The sequence below is a fragment of the Pongo pygmaeus genome, chromosome 18 (genome assembly GCF_028885625.2).
Source record: "Pongo pygmaeus isolate AG05252 chromosome 18, NHGRI_mPonPyg2-v2.0_pri, whole genome shotgun sequence".
NCBI lineage: Eukaryota > Metazoa > Chordata > Mammalia > Primates > Hominidae > Pongo > Pongo pygmaeus.
The window spans coordinates 74,066,737-74,085,903 of record NC_072391.2 but is presented as its reverse complement, the minus strand read 5'-3'; the positions used below and the strand labels follow the sequence as shown (position 1 = coordinate 74,085,903).

Sequence of the window (19,167 nt, the reverse complement as noted above, 5' to 3'; positions counted from 1 at the left end):
TCCTCGCTCTAAGCAAAGCATTTCCAGCATTTTCAAATAACTGCAAATATCCACGGTGGCAGCTTCTGACTGCCTGCCTGCCTGCCTGCCTGCCTGGGCATTAAAATTTATCTCCATGGGAAACAACTATATTTTTTGTTAGTATTCCGGCAACAAGGTTGTATGGACATGGGAACCTTATTTTTCCCTGTGATTATTTAAGTTTGGAGAAAAGTTGATAACACCTAATAATTATAAGCAACAATCTTTTTGTTGGAGGCAAGATTGGCCAACGGATGCTCAGATTAGTGGGTAAAAATTTAAGGACAAGTAGGTTACTTGTATAATTTCAAAGTATCTCCCTTAAGATATTAATTGCAAATGAAAAATTAGTAAATGTACTGTGGAGAAACTCACCTGAACCAAGTAACCAAGGTTAGCATCTCTAGGAGGAAGATATATTTACATCATGTTCCCCGTAATATGATGCACACTTCTATTGTATTCCTGCCCCAAATGCGTAACTTCAAGTTAATAATGTAAAATCAACATACAAACCCAATTAAGAGACATCATACAAAATAACTGACTGTACTTCTCAAATGTATCAGGGTCAAAGATAAGGAAAAACTGAAAAAACTGTCACAGATTGGAGGATATAACAACTAAACTGAATATGCAATTGTGGATTGGATCCTAAGACAAAAAAGTTTACTAGTGGAAAAACTTGAAATGTAGAGGTGTATTCTTTAATAGTATTGGAAAATTAAAGTATTGTAATTTGGTTAATACTGTTATATAGGTATTAATTTCTTGGTTTTGATCATTATGCTTACAGTTCTGTAAAATGTTAATATAAAGGGGAGCTGGGTGAAAGGTCTATAAGAATTCTTGTTATTTTTAATTTGTGATTTAGGAGAAAATATTATGTCAGGGGTCTACAAAATATTGCCTCTGGGCCAAATCCCACACTCAACCTGTTTTTTGTAAATGAAGCTTTATTGGAACACAGTTACATCTGTTCATTTGCATATTGCCCATGGCTACATTTGTGCCACAATGGCAGAGTTGAATAGTGGCAACAGAGAACCCAAAATATTTACTACCTGGCTCTTTACAGAGAAAATTTGGCAACCCCTGTATTATATCATGCGTAAAAAGCCTATGCGTTGCCTTGCGGCTCTAAAATGGGAGTCAGGCTGTGCCAGCAGGAAAGAAAATTCTGCAATGACTTTGAATTCATGGCTCTGTGCCACCTTCTGTTTCTTAAATGCATAGCACCTTCTCAGTCTTTGCCATAAGTGACCTGGCTGGGTCACATTGACTTTACCACACCTCCAGCTCCTGGATCTCCTCCTGACCTTCCACTGGCTCTTCCTAGTTTCCGGGACAGGACCCCTTTTCCTCTGCCCATGTTTTAAAGGCCAGTGTCCCTCAGGGTTCTCTCCAAGTCCCTCTCCTTGACTGGTCCCCAGCTAGTATTTCTTAACTGGAGTCTCATCAGAATCACAATCACAGGGATTTGCTGATAAAAACTATAGTTAAGTAAAAATGTCTAACAAACGAATTGCCCATGTTTCTCCAGGAATATCATCACTTCTATTTACCACTATCTTAACACCACTTAAACTTGTCTTTCCTGCCCACAACTCCAATATATAACTAGCTTTTCCTTTTCAACGAAACATGTTTCAGATGCACTTTATCAGCACTTCTCAGAAACACGAATTTGCTTTCATGTTTCCCACTTAAACGAATGGTATCGTTAAAAACCTACGGAGTGTCCCAAGCCTGTAATTCATTCTTAATTCGTCTTTCTTCTTTACCTCCAGATTACATGAATTATTGAGACCTGCTCCTCCTATCTGCTAAATGCATTTTCTTTTCTCTATCAAATTGGTCCTTGACTTAGTCTAGGACACTCTCATCTCTTTTTTTTAAATTTATTATTATTATACTTTAAGTTTTAGGGTACATGTGCACAATATGCAGGTTAGTTACATATGTATACATGTGCCATGCTAGTGCGCTGCACCCACTAACTCATCATCTAGCATTAGGTATATCTCCCAATGCTATCCCTCCCCCCTCCCCCCACCCCACAACAGTCCCCAGAGTGTGATGTTGTTCCCCTTCCTGTGTCCATGTGTTCTCATTGTTCAATTCCCACCTATGAGTGAGAATATGTGGTGTTTGGTTTTTCGTTCTTGTGATAGTTTACTGAGAATGATGATTTCCAATTTCATCCATGTCCCTACAAAGGACATGAACTCATCATTTTTTATGGCTGCATAGTATTCCATGGTGTATATGTGCCACATTTTCTTAATCCAGTCTATCATTGTTGGACATTTGGGTTGGTTCCAAGTCTTTGCTATTGTGAATAGTGCCGCAATAAATGTACGTGTGCATGTGTCTTTATAGCAGCATGATTTATAGTCCTTTGGGTATATACCCAGTAATGGGATGGCTGGGTCAAATGGTATTTCTAGTTCTAGATCCCTGAGGAATCGCCACACTGACTTCCACAATGGTTGAACTAGTTTACAATCCCATCAACAGTGTAAAAGTGTTCCTATTTCTCCACATCCTCTCCAGCACCTGTTGTTTCCTGACTTTTTAATAATTGCCATTCTAACTGGTGTGAGATGGTATCTCATTGTGGTTTTGATTTGCATTTCTCTGATGGCCAGTGACGGTGAGCATTTTTTCATGTGTTTTTTTGGCTGCATAAATGTCTTCTTTTGAGAAGTGTCTGTTCATGTCCTTCACCCACTTTTTGATGGGGTTGTTTTTTTCTTGTAAATTTGTTTGAGTTCATTGTAGATTCTGGATATTAGCCCTTTGTCAGATGAGTAGGTTGCGAAAATTTTCTCCCATTTTGTAGGTTGCCTATTCACTCTGATGGTGGTTTCTTTTGCTGTGCAGAAGCTCTTTAGTTTAATTAGATCCCATTTGTGAATTTTGGCTTTTGTTGCCATTGCTTTTGGTGTTTTAGACATGAAGTCCTTGCCCATGCCTATGTCCTGAATGGTAATGCCTAGGTTTTCTTCTAGGGTTTTTACAGTTTTAGGTCTAACGTTTAAGTCTTTAATCCATCTTGAATTGATTTTTGTATAAGGTGTAAGGAAGGGATCCAGTTTCAGCTTTCTACATATGGCTAGCCAGTTTTCCCAGTACCATTTATTAAATAGGGAATCCTTTCCCCATTGCTTGTTTTTCTCAGGTTTGTCAAAGATCAGATAGTCGTAGATAATAAGAGCTATCTATGACAAACCCACAGCCAATATCATACTAAATGGGCAAAAACTGGAAGCATTCCCTTTGAAAACTGGCACAAGACAGGGATGCCCTCTCTCACCACTCCTATTCAACATAGTGTTGGAAGTTCTGGCCAGGGAAATTAGGCAGGAGAAGGAAATAATGGGTATTCAATTAGGAAAAGAGGAAGTCAAATTGTCCCTGTTTGCAGATGACATGATTGTATATCTAGAAAACCCCATCGTCTCAGCCCAAAATCTCCTTAAGCTGATAAGCAACTTCAGCAAAGTCTCAGGATACAAAATCAATGTACAAAAATCACAAGCATTCTTACCCACCAACAACAGACAGAGAGCCAAATCATGAGTGAACTCCCATTCACAATTGCTTCAAAGAGAATAAAATACCTAGGAATCCAACTTACAAGGGACATGAAGGACCTCTTCAAGGAGAACTACAAACCACTGCTCAAGGAAATAAAAGAGGATACAAACAAATGGAAGAACATTCTATGCTCATGGGTAGGAAGAATCAATATCATGAAAATGGCCATACTGCCCAAGGTAATTTACAGATTCAATGCTGTCCCCATCAAGCTACCAATGACTTTCTTCACAGAATTGGAAAAAACTACTTTAAAGTTCATACGGAACCAAAAAAGAGCCCGCATCGCCAAGTCAATCCTAAGCCAAAAGAACAAACCTGGAGGCATCACACTACCTGACTTCAAACTATACTACAAGGCTACAGTAACCAAAACAGCATGGTACTGGTACCAAAACAGAGATACAGATCAATGGAACACAACAGAGCCCTCAGAAATAACGCCGCATATCTCATCTCTTACTTGATCTGGAAAAGCCTCTTAATTTAAGCTCTTCGCTTCCAATGTACTTCTTTCCAAGAAATAATGTCTTTACGTGAAATCTATAGAGAATTTTGAAAAATCTATACCAGATCTGTCACTCCTCTGTCTAAAACTCTATAGGAAATACTCTTTGACCCTGAGACAGAATTATTTATTGTGGTTTACATGTTATAGTTTACAAGACCTACATGTGCCAGCCTCTGCTTAAGTCTCCAGAATCATCTCTTACCCATCCCCTTCTCCCTGCAACATTCTAAACCTTACAACATGAATCTTGCATTTTTAGCTGAGCCTCACTCCACACAGAGGCACTGTTGTCTCTGAATGGACCACTTCTCCTCATCTCTTCATCTCATTAACTTCTACTGGATCTTCAGATCTAGGCAAGGGTGTCAACCCCATTGGAAGCCTTCTCTGATCCCTCTGTGGTAGGCCCTATGTTTCCCTAGCCCAGCACTGATCATTCCATGGTAGAATTTCTTGCTTAAATCATCTCTACTCCCCATCAGACCTTAGGATTCATGTTGGTCAGGCTGTAATATGTGTCTGGCATAGAGTAGTCAGACAGACAAATGAGAAATAAAAGAAGAAAATGGTCTTATTCTTTGTCTTGTCTTATCCAGAACATGCTTCTTTCTCTCCTTGCTGTTCGCACTTTTAGCTCTACTTTTAACACTAATAAATGCCTTCTTTTCTGTTCTACCAAGATATTTGCATTTTCACAATGAACACTTGAGGACCAAAAGCTTTTAAGTAACACCTAGATTAATATGTTGGGGAATTCCAGAGCTTGCATACTAAGATCGCATACTAAGATAGGAAACATTGACCAGTCCACTCGGAATGTATCCTCCAGGTGGCTGCCTGTTAAGGCCACGCTTGATATAAGTTCTTTTTTTTCCTCCTAAAATGCAAATTAAGTACAAGTAACTCAATTTTTATTGCTTAATACTATCAATTAATTAATTCCTTCAGTTCATTTAACAACTTCATATTTAGAATCACTTTGTGCTAAGCTACATGTTTGAAACTTAGAACATGAAGTTGAAAAAAGAAACAGCAAACTCAGACTTTTGCCTTAAGTTAATAAGCTACTAGAATGACAAATATAGAAAACAAAATTCCAATACAATCACATAATTGCTACAATGGATCACTGCACAGAGCACAGGAGGAGCATATGGTAGGAGTGTCTGTTAGAAGTCCAGGAAGAGGAAGAGAGTACTAGTTCTATGCATATTAAATTATGAAAACATCAATTTTTGAAACTGGATAAGTATTTGAGGTCATCTGGTGTATCCTTCCTACATTAAATTCACATTTTTTTTTAATTAATGAAAAATATGTGTCTAGGGAGATTATATGCTTGTCTAAGAATGCCAAACAGTGTCAGAATCATAATTACCACCCAGGCTACCACCCCACAAAATCAAGCTTTAAATAAAAAAAAAAAAAAAAGTTTTCCTGATTTTTAATTTGTCTTAGGAGTCACGTCTTTGCAAACTGCCAAGCTTTAAAAATCTTCCATTTGTATTCATGGGGAAAAAAAAAAAAAGTCAAGGCTGTTTGTGCAGTCAAGGGCAATTTACTCTTCCTTTCTGCAAGTGAGTTAATAGACCAGAGAAACTGGCCTTAAGCACTGTGCAAAAAGAAGAAAATGTTAGGATTTCAGCCCAGTGTGCCAGAGAGATCTAGAAATCTCAAAAGAAGAGTTCAGGTAGCTTTCTTATGCTTGTCAGGATAATTGATGCCCATATAATTAGGAGGCTGGTTGGAAGTTTTACTTCTTGATTACATTAGGCATATACAGCTAACTGTATATATTGTTAGATATATAATTGTACATAAGTATTATACAAAATTATACATGACATTAATTAAAATTTTTTTATTCTGTCTAATTAAAACACAGATGTTTATCCAAATTGTTGTTGTAGTTCTGAAAGTATAACGCCTGAAGAAAACACAGATTGAGGAAACAACATAACATAATGCACGCGTTCTGTCCAGGTAATCATGTCCAGTCAGGGTGCCCGTGCTTAGGAAGCATTGCCACGCAGAGGTCCACGTAGTCACCTTGTGATTTAGCATCCTGAAGATATTAACGTGACTTCCTTCCACATATTTGAAGTGTTGACTTCTTCCACGAAGGACTTCTAAAAGGACATGTCATTCATTTCTCTAGTACAGAAATTTTCAATTTTGCACAAAGCAAAGTGAGAAGGAGGATGCAGCCTAAAAGCATAACTATCTGCACTCACATCTCATAGAACACTCTGGAAAATGCAGGTATTTCGGTAGAAAGGTCAGGAGTCTTAGAGAATACCAGTGTGTGATGTAAACAAGGATATGGATCCACATGGACGTTTAAGCCTTCTCCATTCTGCTACCCTATTTATTTGTTGCTCATATTTCTATTTCAAGAAAGGTGAAATTTTTATGGCACATTATTTTAAGACCATTCAATAAAGCCAGAATTCCACCATGACCAACCCCCACATATACACAGGATTCCGGGCAGGAGAAAAAGTCAGAACTGGATTGAAAGGTGAAACAGGCCTGCTCATCTTCTGCAAAAGCTGTGTTTTGGGTTGCAAGTAAAGGTCCTATAAAGGAAATCTGCGCTTATCACCTCCTCTCTCTGGCTGAGTCATTATTAATACAGTTGCAGTCCTTTTGTGTTAGGATTTTACCCTTGTAATATCGTAATGTTTGGCAATAGAGAACCTGCCACTTCACACTGGTGCATTTCTTTTTTTTTTTTTTTTTTTTTTTGGAACAGTCTCACTCTGTCACCCAGGCTGGAGTGCAACGGCGTGATCTCAGCTCACTGCAACCTCTGCCTCCTGGGTTCAAGCAATTCTCTTGTCTTAGCCTCCCAAGTAGCTGAGGTTACAGGTGCACATCACCACACTGGGCTAATTTTTGTATTTTTAAGTAGAGACAGGGTTTTGCCATGCTGGTCAGGCTGGTCTTGAACTCCTGAACTCAGGTGATCTGCCTGTCTTGGCCTCCCAAAAGTGCTGAGATTACAGGCGTGAGCCATGGCGCCCAACCACATTGGTTCATCTTAAAGCTATCCTTAATGCCGACTTATTGACAGGGGCTGCCGTGGGCTGTGGCTATGGGTTGGACTGGGGAGACTATTTTTGAGGATTGATCTGGGGTAGGGGTTTTTGCCAGAAAGAGAGGCAATGGAAACAAGCCCTTTATTGGATGGACACTTGAAATCTCTAAGAAGAATTTGCTTGCATCCCAGGGTATTTCAGAGCTGACACCAGCTTCAGTTACCTTGAAAACTGCCCACATGACTTCTGTGACACTCTGTCAATGATTTCCTATTGTTCAATAAATAATAGTGTGAGACTTCACTGAAGGGCATCTGTGCTTTGAATGAAAAGTCCTCCAATGTGTAAGGGAAGCAACATCAGCTTCTTTGAATCTCTCCTTGCAAAAAGTTGGTTTATAGACATTTTTTTTTTTTAGAATTAGAAAGCAGCCTAAGAGATTTAGGGTAGAAGAATAGAGTTTGCACTTGGACAATCATAGTTAAATTCCAGTTTTGCCACTTACTGGGAACGAGACTAAGGGTGTGTTACTACACCTATAAGCCTGTTAGCTCTGTTTTCTTTTTCCAAATAGCCCTTTTGGCTTACAATTACTATATAATTCACTCATTCAAAATGTACAATTTGATGTTTTTTAGGAATATTTGCAAGATTATACAACCATCACCACTATCTTAAAATATTTTGTCTCCACCTCCAAAAAAAAAAAAAAAAAAAAAAACACAAAAAAAACAGGCCCATTCCATTCCCTCCACCCCAAGCCAATAGACAATCACTAACTGAATTTCTAGATCTATAGATCTACAGATTTGTCTATTCTGGACATTTCATACAAATGGAATCAAATAATATGTGACACTTTGAGACTGACTTCTTTCACTTAGCATGTTTTCAGAGTTAATCCATGTGGTAGCATGTGTTAGTGCTTAGTTTTGTTGCTGAATGATATTCTATTGTATGGATAGACCTCATGTTGCTTATCCATCCGTCAGTTAATGGACATTTAAGCTGTCTCCACTTTTTGGTTATTACGGATAATGCTGCTATGAACATTTGTGTGACATTTTTTGTATGGACTATGTTTGCAATTCTTTTGCATATATACCTAGGAGTGAAATTGCTAGTTTCACATTTTGAGGGACTGCCAAACTGTTTTCTGAAGTTTCAGAATTTTACATTTCCACCAGCAAGGAATGAGGGGCTCCAATTTCTCCACACCCTTGACAATATTTGTTACTGTCTGATTTGTTTAACTGTAGTTGTGTTAATGGGTGTGAAGTGGTCTCTCATAATCTTTTAGTAGTCTTGATTTGCATTTTCCTAATGACAGATGATATTTAGCATTTTACCATGTGCTTATCAACTATGCATATATCATTTTTGGATAAATGTCTATTCAGATGATTTGTCTATTGTAACTGCATTATTTTTCCTCTTATTGAGTTATAATAGTTCATTATATATTCCTCATATAAAATCCTTTATGTCTCAGATACATAATTTATAAACATTTTCTCCCATTCTGCCAGTTGTCTTCACTTCACTTCCCTGTTTCACTTTCTTGATAATGTTTCAGAGGACATTTAATACATATATACGATTTTATAAATATATAAAAATACATTATACAAATGTGAATAAGTATATATATTGCAGACTATATACAGTTTTATATATTTCAATTTATCATTTTTTGTTTCTAGTGCTTATTGAAAGAGTTATTGAAGTTTCCAACTACTACTGTTGAATTATCTATTTATTCCTTTAATTCTAGCAATTATGTTTATAACTGTTTCATCTTCCTGATGGAGTGACTTATTGTAAAATGCCCCTTTTGATCTCTAGTAAGATTTTTTGCTTTGTCTGATACTGGTATAGCAACTGTAGCTCTTTTATGAATGCTATTTGCATGGTATAGCTTGTTTCATCTTTCTACTTTCAGCCATTTGTATCTTTGAGTATAAAATATGGCTCCTGTAGGCAGCATATGATTGGTAATAATTAAAAAGACTCTTGCTTTTATTTCATATAAAATGATAATCTGTTTTTTATTGTGTTTTACTGTTATATTGTATGGTTACATTTATATCTGACATTTTGCTTTTTGTTTTCTACACATCTCATTTTAAAAAAATCCCTGTTCATTCATAATTGTCTAAGTTGACAATTTTTTAAATATATTTTTATTAAAGTTCTAGGGTACATGTGCACAACGTGCAGGTTTGTTACACATGTGTACATGTGTACATGTTGGTGTGCTGCACCCATTAACTCGTCATTTACATGCTATCCATCCCCCCTCCCCCTACCCCACAACAGGCCCTGGTGTGTGATGTTCCCCTTCCTGTGTAGTATAACGTTTTAATTTTAAAAATGTTTAAAAATAATTTGGGGTTATTTTACTAGTGGCTGTTCTAGGGCTTACTGTATACATCTTTTAACAAAATCTACTTCATATGTATACTAAATTGCAGAGATGGCTCTATTTTCCTTTTTTTGTGCTATTACCTGTGCCATTATATCTATATATGTTACAAACCCAACAATACATTTTAATAGTTATTACTATAGTTATCGTATGCATTTTAAAGGAGCTGAGGGGAAAAAATAGAGGAGTATATATTCGCAGAGTTTGTTCTATAAACCTTATTTACTTTTTCCAGCTCTGTTCATTTATTCATGGATTTGAGTTATCTTCTTGCATAATTTTCTTATTCCAATGAAGCTTTTCTCCAACTTACCTAATTTTGGTCATTGTCAAATACTTTACATTAAGTTAGGGGCTCATAGTATAGTCATATACATATACTGACATATAGTCAGTACATAGACAACATACATAAATTATTTTATGCAATTACTTTCTAAATAATTTAAATGAAGAAAGAAGAAATATACAATTAAACCATCATTTATAGTTACCTTTGCTGGCAGTCTATTTTTTTTTGTATAGATTAGAATTATTTTCTGGTGTCCCTTCCTTTTAGATTGACATAGTTCCATACATATTCCTTGAAAGGCAGGTGTGATAGCAACACATTCTGCTTTTATTTATCTGGGAAGACTTTTTTGTCTTTTTTGAAAGGTAGTTTAGCCAAAATAAGACTTTGGTTCGGAGACTATCTTTTTTGCTTTTGCTTTTTACTTTCAGCACTTTGAATACCACTACTTTTCCATCTAGTCCCACAATAGGGGCCATTCCACTACTTTCCGGCCCCCATTGTCTCTGATGAGAAGTCATCTGTTAAGCTTATTAGGTATACTTTGTGTGTGATGAGTTTAAGATTTTCTCTTTATCTTTTCAACATTGACAATAATGTGTTTGAATGTACTACTTTGTGTTTATACTACTTGGATTTTTTGGAGTTTCTTGGATGTGCAGATTAATGTTTTCTCATCAAATTAGGGAAGTTTTCAGCCATTCATTCTTCAAATATTTTTTTCTGTCCCTTTTTTTCTCATTCTGGCATTCCCATTATGCATATATTGGTATGCTTAATGGTATCCCACATTTCTCTGAGGCTCCATTCATTTGTCTGTTTTCTCTCTGTACTTCACATAGCTTAAACATTATTAATTTGTCTTCAAGTTGACTGGTTCATCCTCTGCCAGCACAAATTTACTGTTGAATACTAGTTGAATATTACAAGTGAATTTTCATACCAGAATTTACATTTGGTTACATTTCAATTATATTTTTCATACCAGAATTTACATTTGGTTATTTTTAAAAGAATGATGCTTTCACTTCAATAATACTTTCTATTTTTGGGGCATTGTAACCATAGTTCTTTCCTTCTTTAAATGTGGTTTTATTTTTTACATATATTCATAATAGCTACTTTGAAGTCTGCTACTTTGACAGTGTGGGTCCCTTCAAAGGCTGTTTTTATTGCCTCTATTTCCTGCATATAGGCCACTTTTTCCTATTTATTTGCATGTCTCATACTTTTTTCTTGAAAAGTTGACATTTTAAATAACATGCAGCAGTAATTTCAGATAGCAACCCCACTCCACCCCTCATAGTTGTGCTTGTTGCTTGCTCTATTTTTTGTTTATTGGCTTAGTAACTTGGCTTAATTAATTCTGGAAAGTCTGTTTTCCCCACAGTCTGCAACCTGTCATGTCCTTGCAGAGATTGTTTTACTCCCCCTTGTTATCATCCTTCATCCTAGCTACTTAGGCTTATCCTGGGTAGAATAAGCCAATACTGGTCCAATGCCATGCTTAAATATTCTTTGCCAATTAGATATTTTTTACCTTTATCATTAGATGTGTCTATATCTTTGAGGCTGCTATTTATAGTTAAGAGTGTTTACATATTTTGCCTCATCTTTATCCAGGAACTGTGATGAGTCTATGTGCAGCTTAAGGAATGCTTTCAAGACTTCCCCACACCCTGTTCTGATTACTTCTGAGTGCAGTCCAGTGCAGGTGCATACTCTTCCCAAGCTCAATAATTGACAGTGATCCCAAGACCTTGGATGTCTTTTTTCTGGGCTCTGTGTTTTAAAGTTCTAGCTGCTCTGCCACTTTTATTGTATTATGGAGTTATCATGTTTTTATAAATTGTGCTCTACCAAGATCTCCATTGTTTCTGACAAAGTTCTTTGGCATGAAGTTCTCCATGATTGATTCTAAATAAAGTCAGTCCCCTCAGGCTTGCATAGGTCTTGGCTTATGGCCTACCTTTCACTTTTGACAGAACCTCTAGTCACTGTACTAGAGCTAGGGGTGGGGAACTGCTTTTCCCAGATGATGGTAGCTTATGGTCTTCTTGGCTTGCCCCTTCTGAAATGGAGTATTTGCCCTAGGAGTGAGATAAAATGAGGATGATTGGGGCCCCAGCATTCTTGGCCTGCAGGGCCTAGAGTTAAGCTTTCATCCAGTGGGAGTGAGGGTGTTGACAAGTGAAGAGAGATTGGTCCTCTCTTTCTCACCTAGAACAGAGACTCTGCAACATGGGATTGAAGTGAGGTGAGAAACACTGAGATCCTGCTCTCCCAGTGGTGAGGTCTGGTTCCGTATCACCAGAAGGCAGATGCAGGAAGAGCGAGCTTTATTTTTGGCCACTGTTGTCCAGAGTACAGTACCATAGTTGAGGTGGGGAGCACATCATGACTCACATGCCACAGACTCACTGTTCTTACTGAGATTTAGTAGACTCCCTTGAAAGCATGTGTCTCTTTACTGTATACCTTAGGACAATTTTAACAATTTTTACGATTAATTCTCACCATAAAATTGTTTTACAGAGGAGAGGTTTGCTGAGCTCCTTACTCTACCATCCTTGAAGTTTTAACTCCTGTTGAATCCATTAGCTTTACGTAATGTAGGAATAACGACATTTTACTCAGAGTATTTTTAAGAATTATTAAATCATATATGGTCAATATTCGCAATAATTTGCATATAATGCTCAGAAAAAAAATATAATTTGCTGTCTCTAGGCTATAAAGTTGGCTACAGTGGTTAACTTATGGATGTTATGTGTTCAATGAACAAAGATCTGTTACAGAATTTATACGTGTATATTCCATATAATTCACAAATCAACGTATCATTCATTTGTATATGTATATATTATATATGTTGCATTGGGTTGTTCTTGCATTACTATAAAGAAATACCTGAGACTGGATAATTTATAAAGAAAAGAGGTTTAATTGGCTCACAGTTCTAGAGACTGTACAGGCAGCATGGTGCTGGCATCTGCCTGGCTTCTAGAGTGTCCTCAGGAAACTCACAGTCATTGCGGAAGGTGAAGAGAAAGCACATACATCACATAGCCAGAGCAGGAACAAGAGAGAGGGACAGAGGAGGTGCTACACACTTTCCATAGCCAGATCTCATGGGAACTCTCACAAGAACAGCACCAAGGGGATGGTGCTAAACTATTCATGAAGGATTCACTCCCATGGTCCAATCACCTCTTACCTGGCTCCACCTCCAACACTGGAGGTTACAATTCGACATGAGACTTGGGCAGGGACACAGATCCAAACCATATCATACAGCTATGTATATAATCAAAACTAGAAAGCAGTGGTACAATTTTTGTTTTTAGAACCCACGTAACCTTTTCTTTCCTCCTCTCATGGATCCTGAAGAGTCAAATCAATAGGTGCTCTCTATATCTATATATACTTTTTTCCTCCATATATATATTCTTTAACTTAACATACAAATGGAGAAAAACATTGGAAGGAACCAATGCCTATTTAATATTGCTGAGGATATTAATGCCTTTAATGATTGTAAATTTAGATCTGATTGAGTTAATTTGGATTTTCCTACAATTTTACAGTCATCTAGTACAAGGGTACAAGGGTTCTGTCCTTGTTCTTGACAGAACTAACAAAATTCAAATCACGGAAGGTTGTTTCTGAGAATGGGCCCACTGAGCTTTCTTTGCTTGACTCCTTTATCTGCCTCCTAAATGGAGTCTTTGATGCTCAATAAAATAATCTTATTGAATTTTGCTTTCCATCTTTTATGTATAAAAGTAAATTTGTTTGAAAAATATGACAACAGTGATTTTTAAAAATATTTGATACCTTCTTACAAATACATCTCAAATGATTGGAGCTGGGTCTTTTATATGTCTCAGTGTGTCATCTAAGTATCAACATTGTATGTGGATGTAAAATATCAACATAGCATAGCTTTCTGGTAAAAAAGAGAAAAATTCCCAACCAAACACCATCAAACTATACCGGTACCAAGAAGTCATCCAAAGACAAGGTCCAAATCCTTGTATCTATCACTGATTACATGAATCTGTTCTTAAAGTAATACAACAGAAAGTCTGGTCAAGAATAGAAGAAATGACACAGAAACAAGAAAATAAACATTGATAAGGTTTTGGTTAGAGGAAGCAAAATACCAGTATACAAGATGAAATTATCCTTACAGGCACAGATATTTTCACATCGTTCTGTCAGAAAAAGAAGAGCACATGCTTCAGCTGAGTCTTTGGAGGATCCAGAGAGAAATACTGATGCAAAGAAGAAACCATGTGTACATAATACTCCTTCAAAACTGATGCAGATTACGTTTAAACACCAATGGGTAAAAATGTCATGTCATTCATATGATGCTCTTATATTGTTTGCGTTGTACTTTGTGAGCCTTGTCATGTTCTTAAATAAGGTAGCCTTTTCAGGAAGATCAGAGATATCTTGCATAGCAACAAGAGCTAATGTTGCCAAACTCACTTGGAAAGTTGATGTGCAAGTGAAGAACAGGTGTGCCTGTTCCTTTACTCCAAAAATAAAGACAAATAATGCTTCTAGCTTGTCAGCATTTAAAGTTGACTAGAAGAATTGTTTTATTCTTCATATATAAAGAGACATGTAATTGATAGTTACATACACATGTGGTTATAGTCACATATATATGATACTGTTTAATATTTACGATGTTGCTTTATATACATGATATACTTATATAATACATATGATATATGTGATGAGAAGACAGTTACTTAAGAAAACACTCAGATGGTATTGTATTGCTTATAATACAATGGATAAATGCTTGAGGTAATGGATATCCCATCTACCCTGATATGATTATTACACATTGCATGCCTCTATCAAAATATCTAACGTAATCTATAAACACATACATCTACTATGTTCCCACAAAAATTAGAAAGAAAACACTCAGAAAATTATGTTCAGGTTATTTTTAATGATGGGTTCTTTTCTTATTCCCACTGATCATACTTAAAAATTAGAGCAATTAGGTTAGAAGGATAGCAAAACTAAGAAACGATGGAAAATATTAACCGGAAAGAAAACTAAAGAGAAAATTAGACATAGATTTTTAAATGTGTTTTACATCTTGAACAAGTTCTAATCTTTTAATGTACAAACGAAAGTGACTCAGGACAACTTACAGCAATACAGTTTAAATTTGACATTTAATATTTGTGGATACTCATATGTGTAGCATCTGTTGTGTTTGTGGTCTGCATGTGTCTGAATTTTGTGTGTTATAAGTATGTGTGAGTGTATGTTTTATGTTATGTGTGTGTGAGACTGTGCATTAAATTTTTTTTTTAATTTTTTTCCAGGAATGTCTCCTGAACATGCACTGATGTTTTATGAGATGGGTGTCAGTGTGTACAGTGATTCTAAGGGGTCACCTACCATCCTGCTGTATGAACCAAATGGGCTTCACTGGGAAGGTAGTGTCACAGCCATGATCCCCTTACCATGGAGGGGGCCCCATGGAGGATTGAAATTCTCTTTTCCCATAAGATCTTCAGAATAACTATAGGGCTTTGAGTTTGGAACCAAGTGAATAAAATTAAACTGCTTCTTATAGATGATTTGAGAAATGAATCTCCACTTTGTTTCCTCAGCTTTGCACAGCTGTTATGGAAGAAGGTATTTCTTAGGAAGAAAGTGGCTGTTCATTACAAAACAACCTGTCTAGACAGCTCTGGGTACCTGAGAAAACAGTCTCAATGGGATCAAGTTTCCTAGTTTTAGTGACTTTTTCTGCTGGTGGCTACATTAACCGTAAGTGAACGTAATATTTGCTCTTGTTTAACATTGGCTGCAGGACACTAAGGAGTTCCTTTTTATCAACAGTGAGATTAACTGTCCCTCCAGGAAGACAGAAACCAAGTTACTCATGATTTGGTCATGTCAACTTTTTTGACTTTCTGGCCAGGTTCTGTGCATGTTAAATTTTCAATCTCAGACTGGGACCAGCAGATTTTCTCCCCCAGGTCCCTAGGGCTGTGTTTGATAATGACTCTGCAATTTGTCTCAAGCTTCCCAGAGATGACAGCATTTTCCCCCCACTGTTCCATGGTATTTACAAAGCACAGGCATTGTGATTTATTTCCTTCTTCAGTATTTATCAATATTAATGAGTACCATGTGCATTTATTGGATAAGACACTTACTTAAGTGGAAAGAGATTAAAAGTGGTGCTGTTATTTGGTATCAAGGTGGTTTAGGCCTTGAGGAGAAAGCTACCTGCTTTGATTAGCCTAATGAGATAACTTAATGAGATAACTTAATGAGAAAGTGATCTGCTTCAGCTATATTCTTACCAATACAAAGAAATGGCATAGTTAGGATATTTAGCTATATTCTTATCAATACAAAGAAATGGGATAGTTGAACCATTTGTACATAGCCATTTTCAGTATACATATATATTTAAGTTCTGGAATACATGTGCTGAATGTGCAGGTTTGTTACATGGGTATACATGTGCCATGGTGGTTTGCTGCACCTATCAATCCGTCATCTGTGTTTTAAGCTCTGCATCCATTAGGCGTTTGTCCTCATGGTCTGCCTCCCCTTGCCCCACCTCCCACCCCCCCCTACCCCAGTCCCTCGTGTGTGATGTTCCCGTCTGTGTCCATGTGTTCTCATTGTTCAGCTCCCACTTATGAGAACAGGCAGTGTTTGGTTTTCTGTTCCTGTGCTAGTTTGTTCAGTATATATTTTTATTATTAAAATTAGTTGTATTGTGAAAATAAATACTTATAATGAATTAAATACTATAAAAGTACATTGTCCAATCTGGTAGCCAGTAGTCACATGTCACTACTGAGCACTTGAAATGTGGCTGGTCCACACTGACTATAAACTACACAATGGAGTTAATCATTTTATATTGATTACATAGATAATTTTGATGTAAGTTAAACAACATACATTTAAGTTAAATTTCACCTGTTTTTTTAAATGCAACTACTAAAAATTTAGAATCACATGTGGTTCTCACATTTTGATTTGTATTGAAATGGTTTAGAAGAATGCAAAAAATAAAATCAGTAAAATTAAAAAGTGTAAACATAAAAAGTTCTATTTTATCATCTCCTCCCAACCCCAATGCCTCCCCTGAGAACTGCGATTTGTTCTGCATTTAAAACTCCCCACACATATGTACATAAACTATGAAATATATATAAAGCTTTGCAATTTGCCTTTTAGTTTTAAAAATATATAATGGAGGTTTTTTCATAAAATCTACTTTTTCAAATTTGCTCTTTTCACATTTACATGTGTAAGGAAACCAGCAGGACTGTGGAAGAGTGCATTTAGTGCCTTGGGGGTATCTTCCTAGATGGCCCTGGCAGTGGATCCTGCACTGTGTCTACTGCTGTACTCCCAGGGGTTTCAGTCACCTAGCCTGGTCCCACATTATCTTCCCCTGTTCCCAGCCTAAGGCACCCAGCTCCTCCATCACCTTTCCTTCCAGAGCAACCTCCTCTATGAGGCCCCCTAGAATCTCAGGCTATGTGTGGAGGACTCAGGTTCCTGGTGAATCCTTCTACACTGCCTCTGAGAACAAGCCCAGAAAGCTTTTGTATTTAAGGTCTCTACCAGGCCAGATATAGTGGCTCATGCCCGTAATCTCAGCACTTTGGGAGACTGAGGTCAGAGGGTCACTTGAGCTCAGCAGTTTGAGACCAGCCTGAGCAATACAAAGAAACCCTGTATCTACAAAAAAAAAAATTATAAAATAAAATAGCCGGGCATGGTAGCATGCACCTGTAGACCCAGCTACTCAGGACACTGAAGTGGGAAGATTGCTCGAGCCAGGGAAGTCGAGGCTGCAGTGAGCTGTGATTGTGCCACTGCCCTCCAGCCTAGGCAACAGAGTGAGACCCTCTATTAAAAAAATAAATAAAATAAAATAAAAAATACAAGTCTAACTCTCAGTGCCCCTGGAGTAACAAAGTTTAAGTAACCTTAGGAGAGAAGCCACTGGAAGAGTGGTTCCAAGTGTCAAAAATATAGTCAATTACTACATCAGCTAATCATATAAATGCCTCCCTATTAAGGGAATTTGTATCTAAATATTTAATGAGACCACTAAAAAGAGACTTTAAGCTCTGAAGCATCAGATGGAAATGAGGGTAACATGAAGGGATTTTACTGAAAATTACCAAAAATAGCAGGATGCTTGGTTCCCAGTATTTTAGAGCCAGATTAGCACTGCCAAGGCAGGAAGATTGGATGATTCCTCTTTGAGGAATTAGGTGTTATTTTTTTTTAACATGTAAGGAGAGGGTCTACTTAAAAGTCAAGAATAGGCTACCCTGTGAGCCCTGAGGAGTGAACAACCTACCACATCCTTGATGTTTAATTCAGGATTGGACACGTCAAATCGTAAGGTGATTCCAGGGTGACGCTCGATTTTGATAAATGAAAAATCAGAGTTCCTTAAAAAGATAAGCTACCTCATTTTATGAAAACACTACTTTTGTTATAGGCTTGTCCTCTCGGGAAGTTTCCTATCAAAGAACTCTTCTTCCTTGCCTCTGACAGCAGTGGAGACTGAAGCCCGTGCTTGTCCAACTCCCATTGTCTAATCAAATGCAGGTTTTTCCTTTGGATTAACCACATTGAGAGTGTTTGCTTTGGTCCCCAAGGCAAATATTCAAGGACATTAAGTAATAAAACTTAATATAGGAACAATTAAAATATGGAATTTATGAAATATTAGAAACCAAGTTGAATGTTTATTGTGACAAATGTTAATAAAAAGTTAATTGTGCCCTTTAGCAATTAATTTATGCACAATTATCTCAAACTGTTACTGGGCCTTCTGAACTAATTATATCGAGGTATTAAAAGAAAATGCCCAAGTATCTACAAAATAGCTTCATAAAAATCTGTGTGCTTAGCTTGATGTGGAAGCCCTTAGCTATGTAAGTATTATTAAATGAGTTAAGACTATACCCCAATTACTCTATAGGAGTTGGTTATTTAAAATTAGTATGCTGTGGTTGGGTACATTTAAAGAGCTTTAAAAGCAACGCAAAGCATTCTAAACAATTATTGCCTATTGTACCTTTTATTTAAGCACAAACTCAGTCTTGTGTGTTATAGCTCCTGTGTTCAGTTTAATAGATACTAAATTAATACACTGGAATAATGTAGAAATATGCAGTACTATCTTCATAGCTGCATTTTTTTAGGCTTCAAAGTTAAAAAATAAAAATTAGGCAGC

At 36.8% G+C, this 19,167-nt stretch overlaps 1 pseudogene; it reads left to right on the top strand.

Moving 5' to 3' along the window:
- LOC129015182 (mitotic spindle assembly checkpoint protein MAD2A-like) overlaps positions 1-19,167 on the top strand; it is a 53,092-nt pseudogene that overhangs the window by 26,735 nt on the left and 7,190 nt on the right.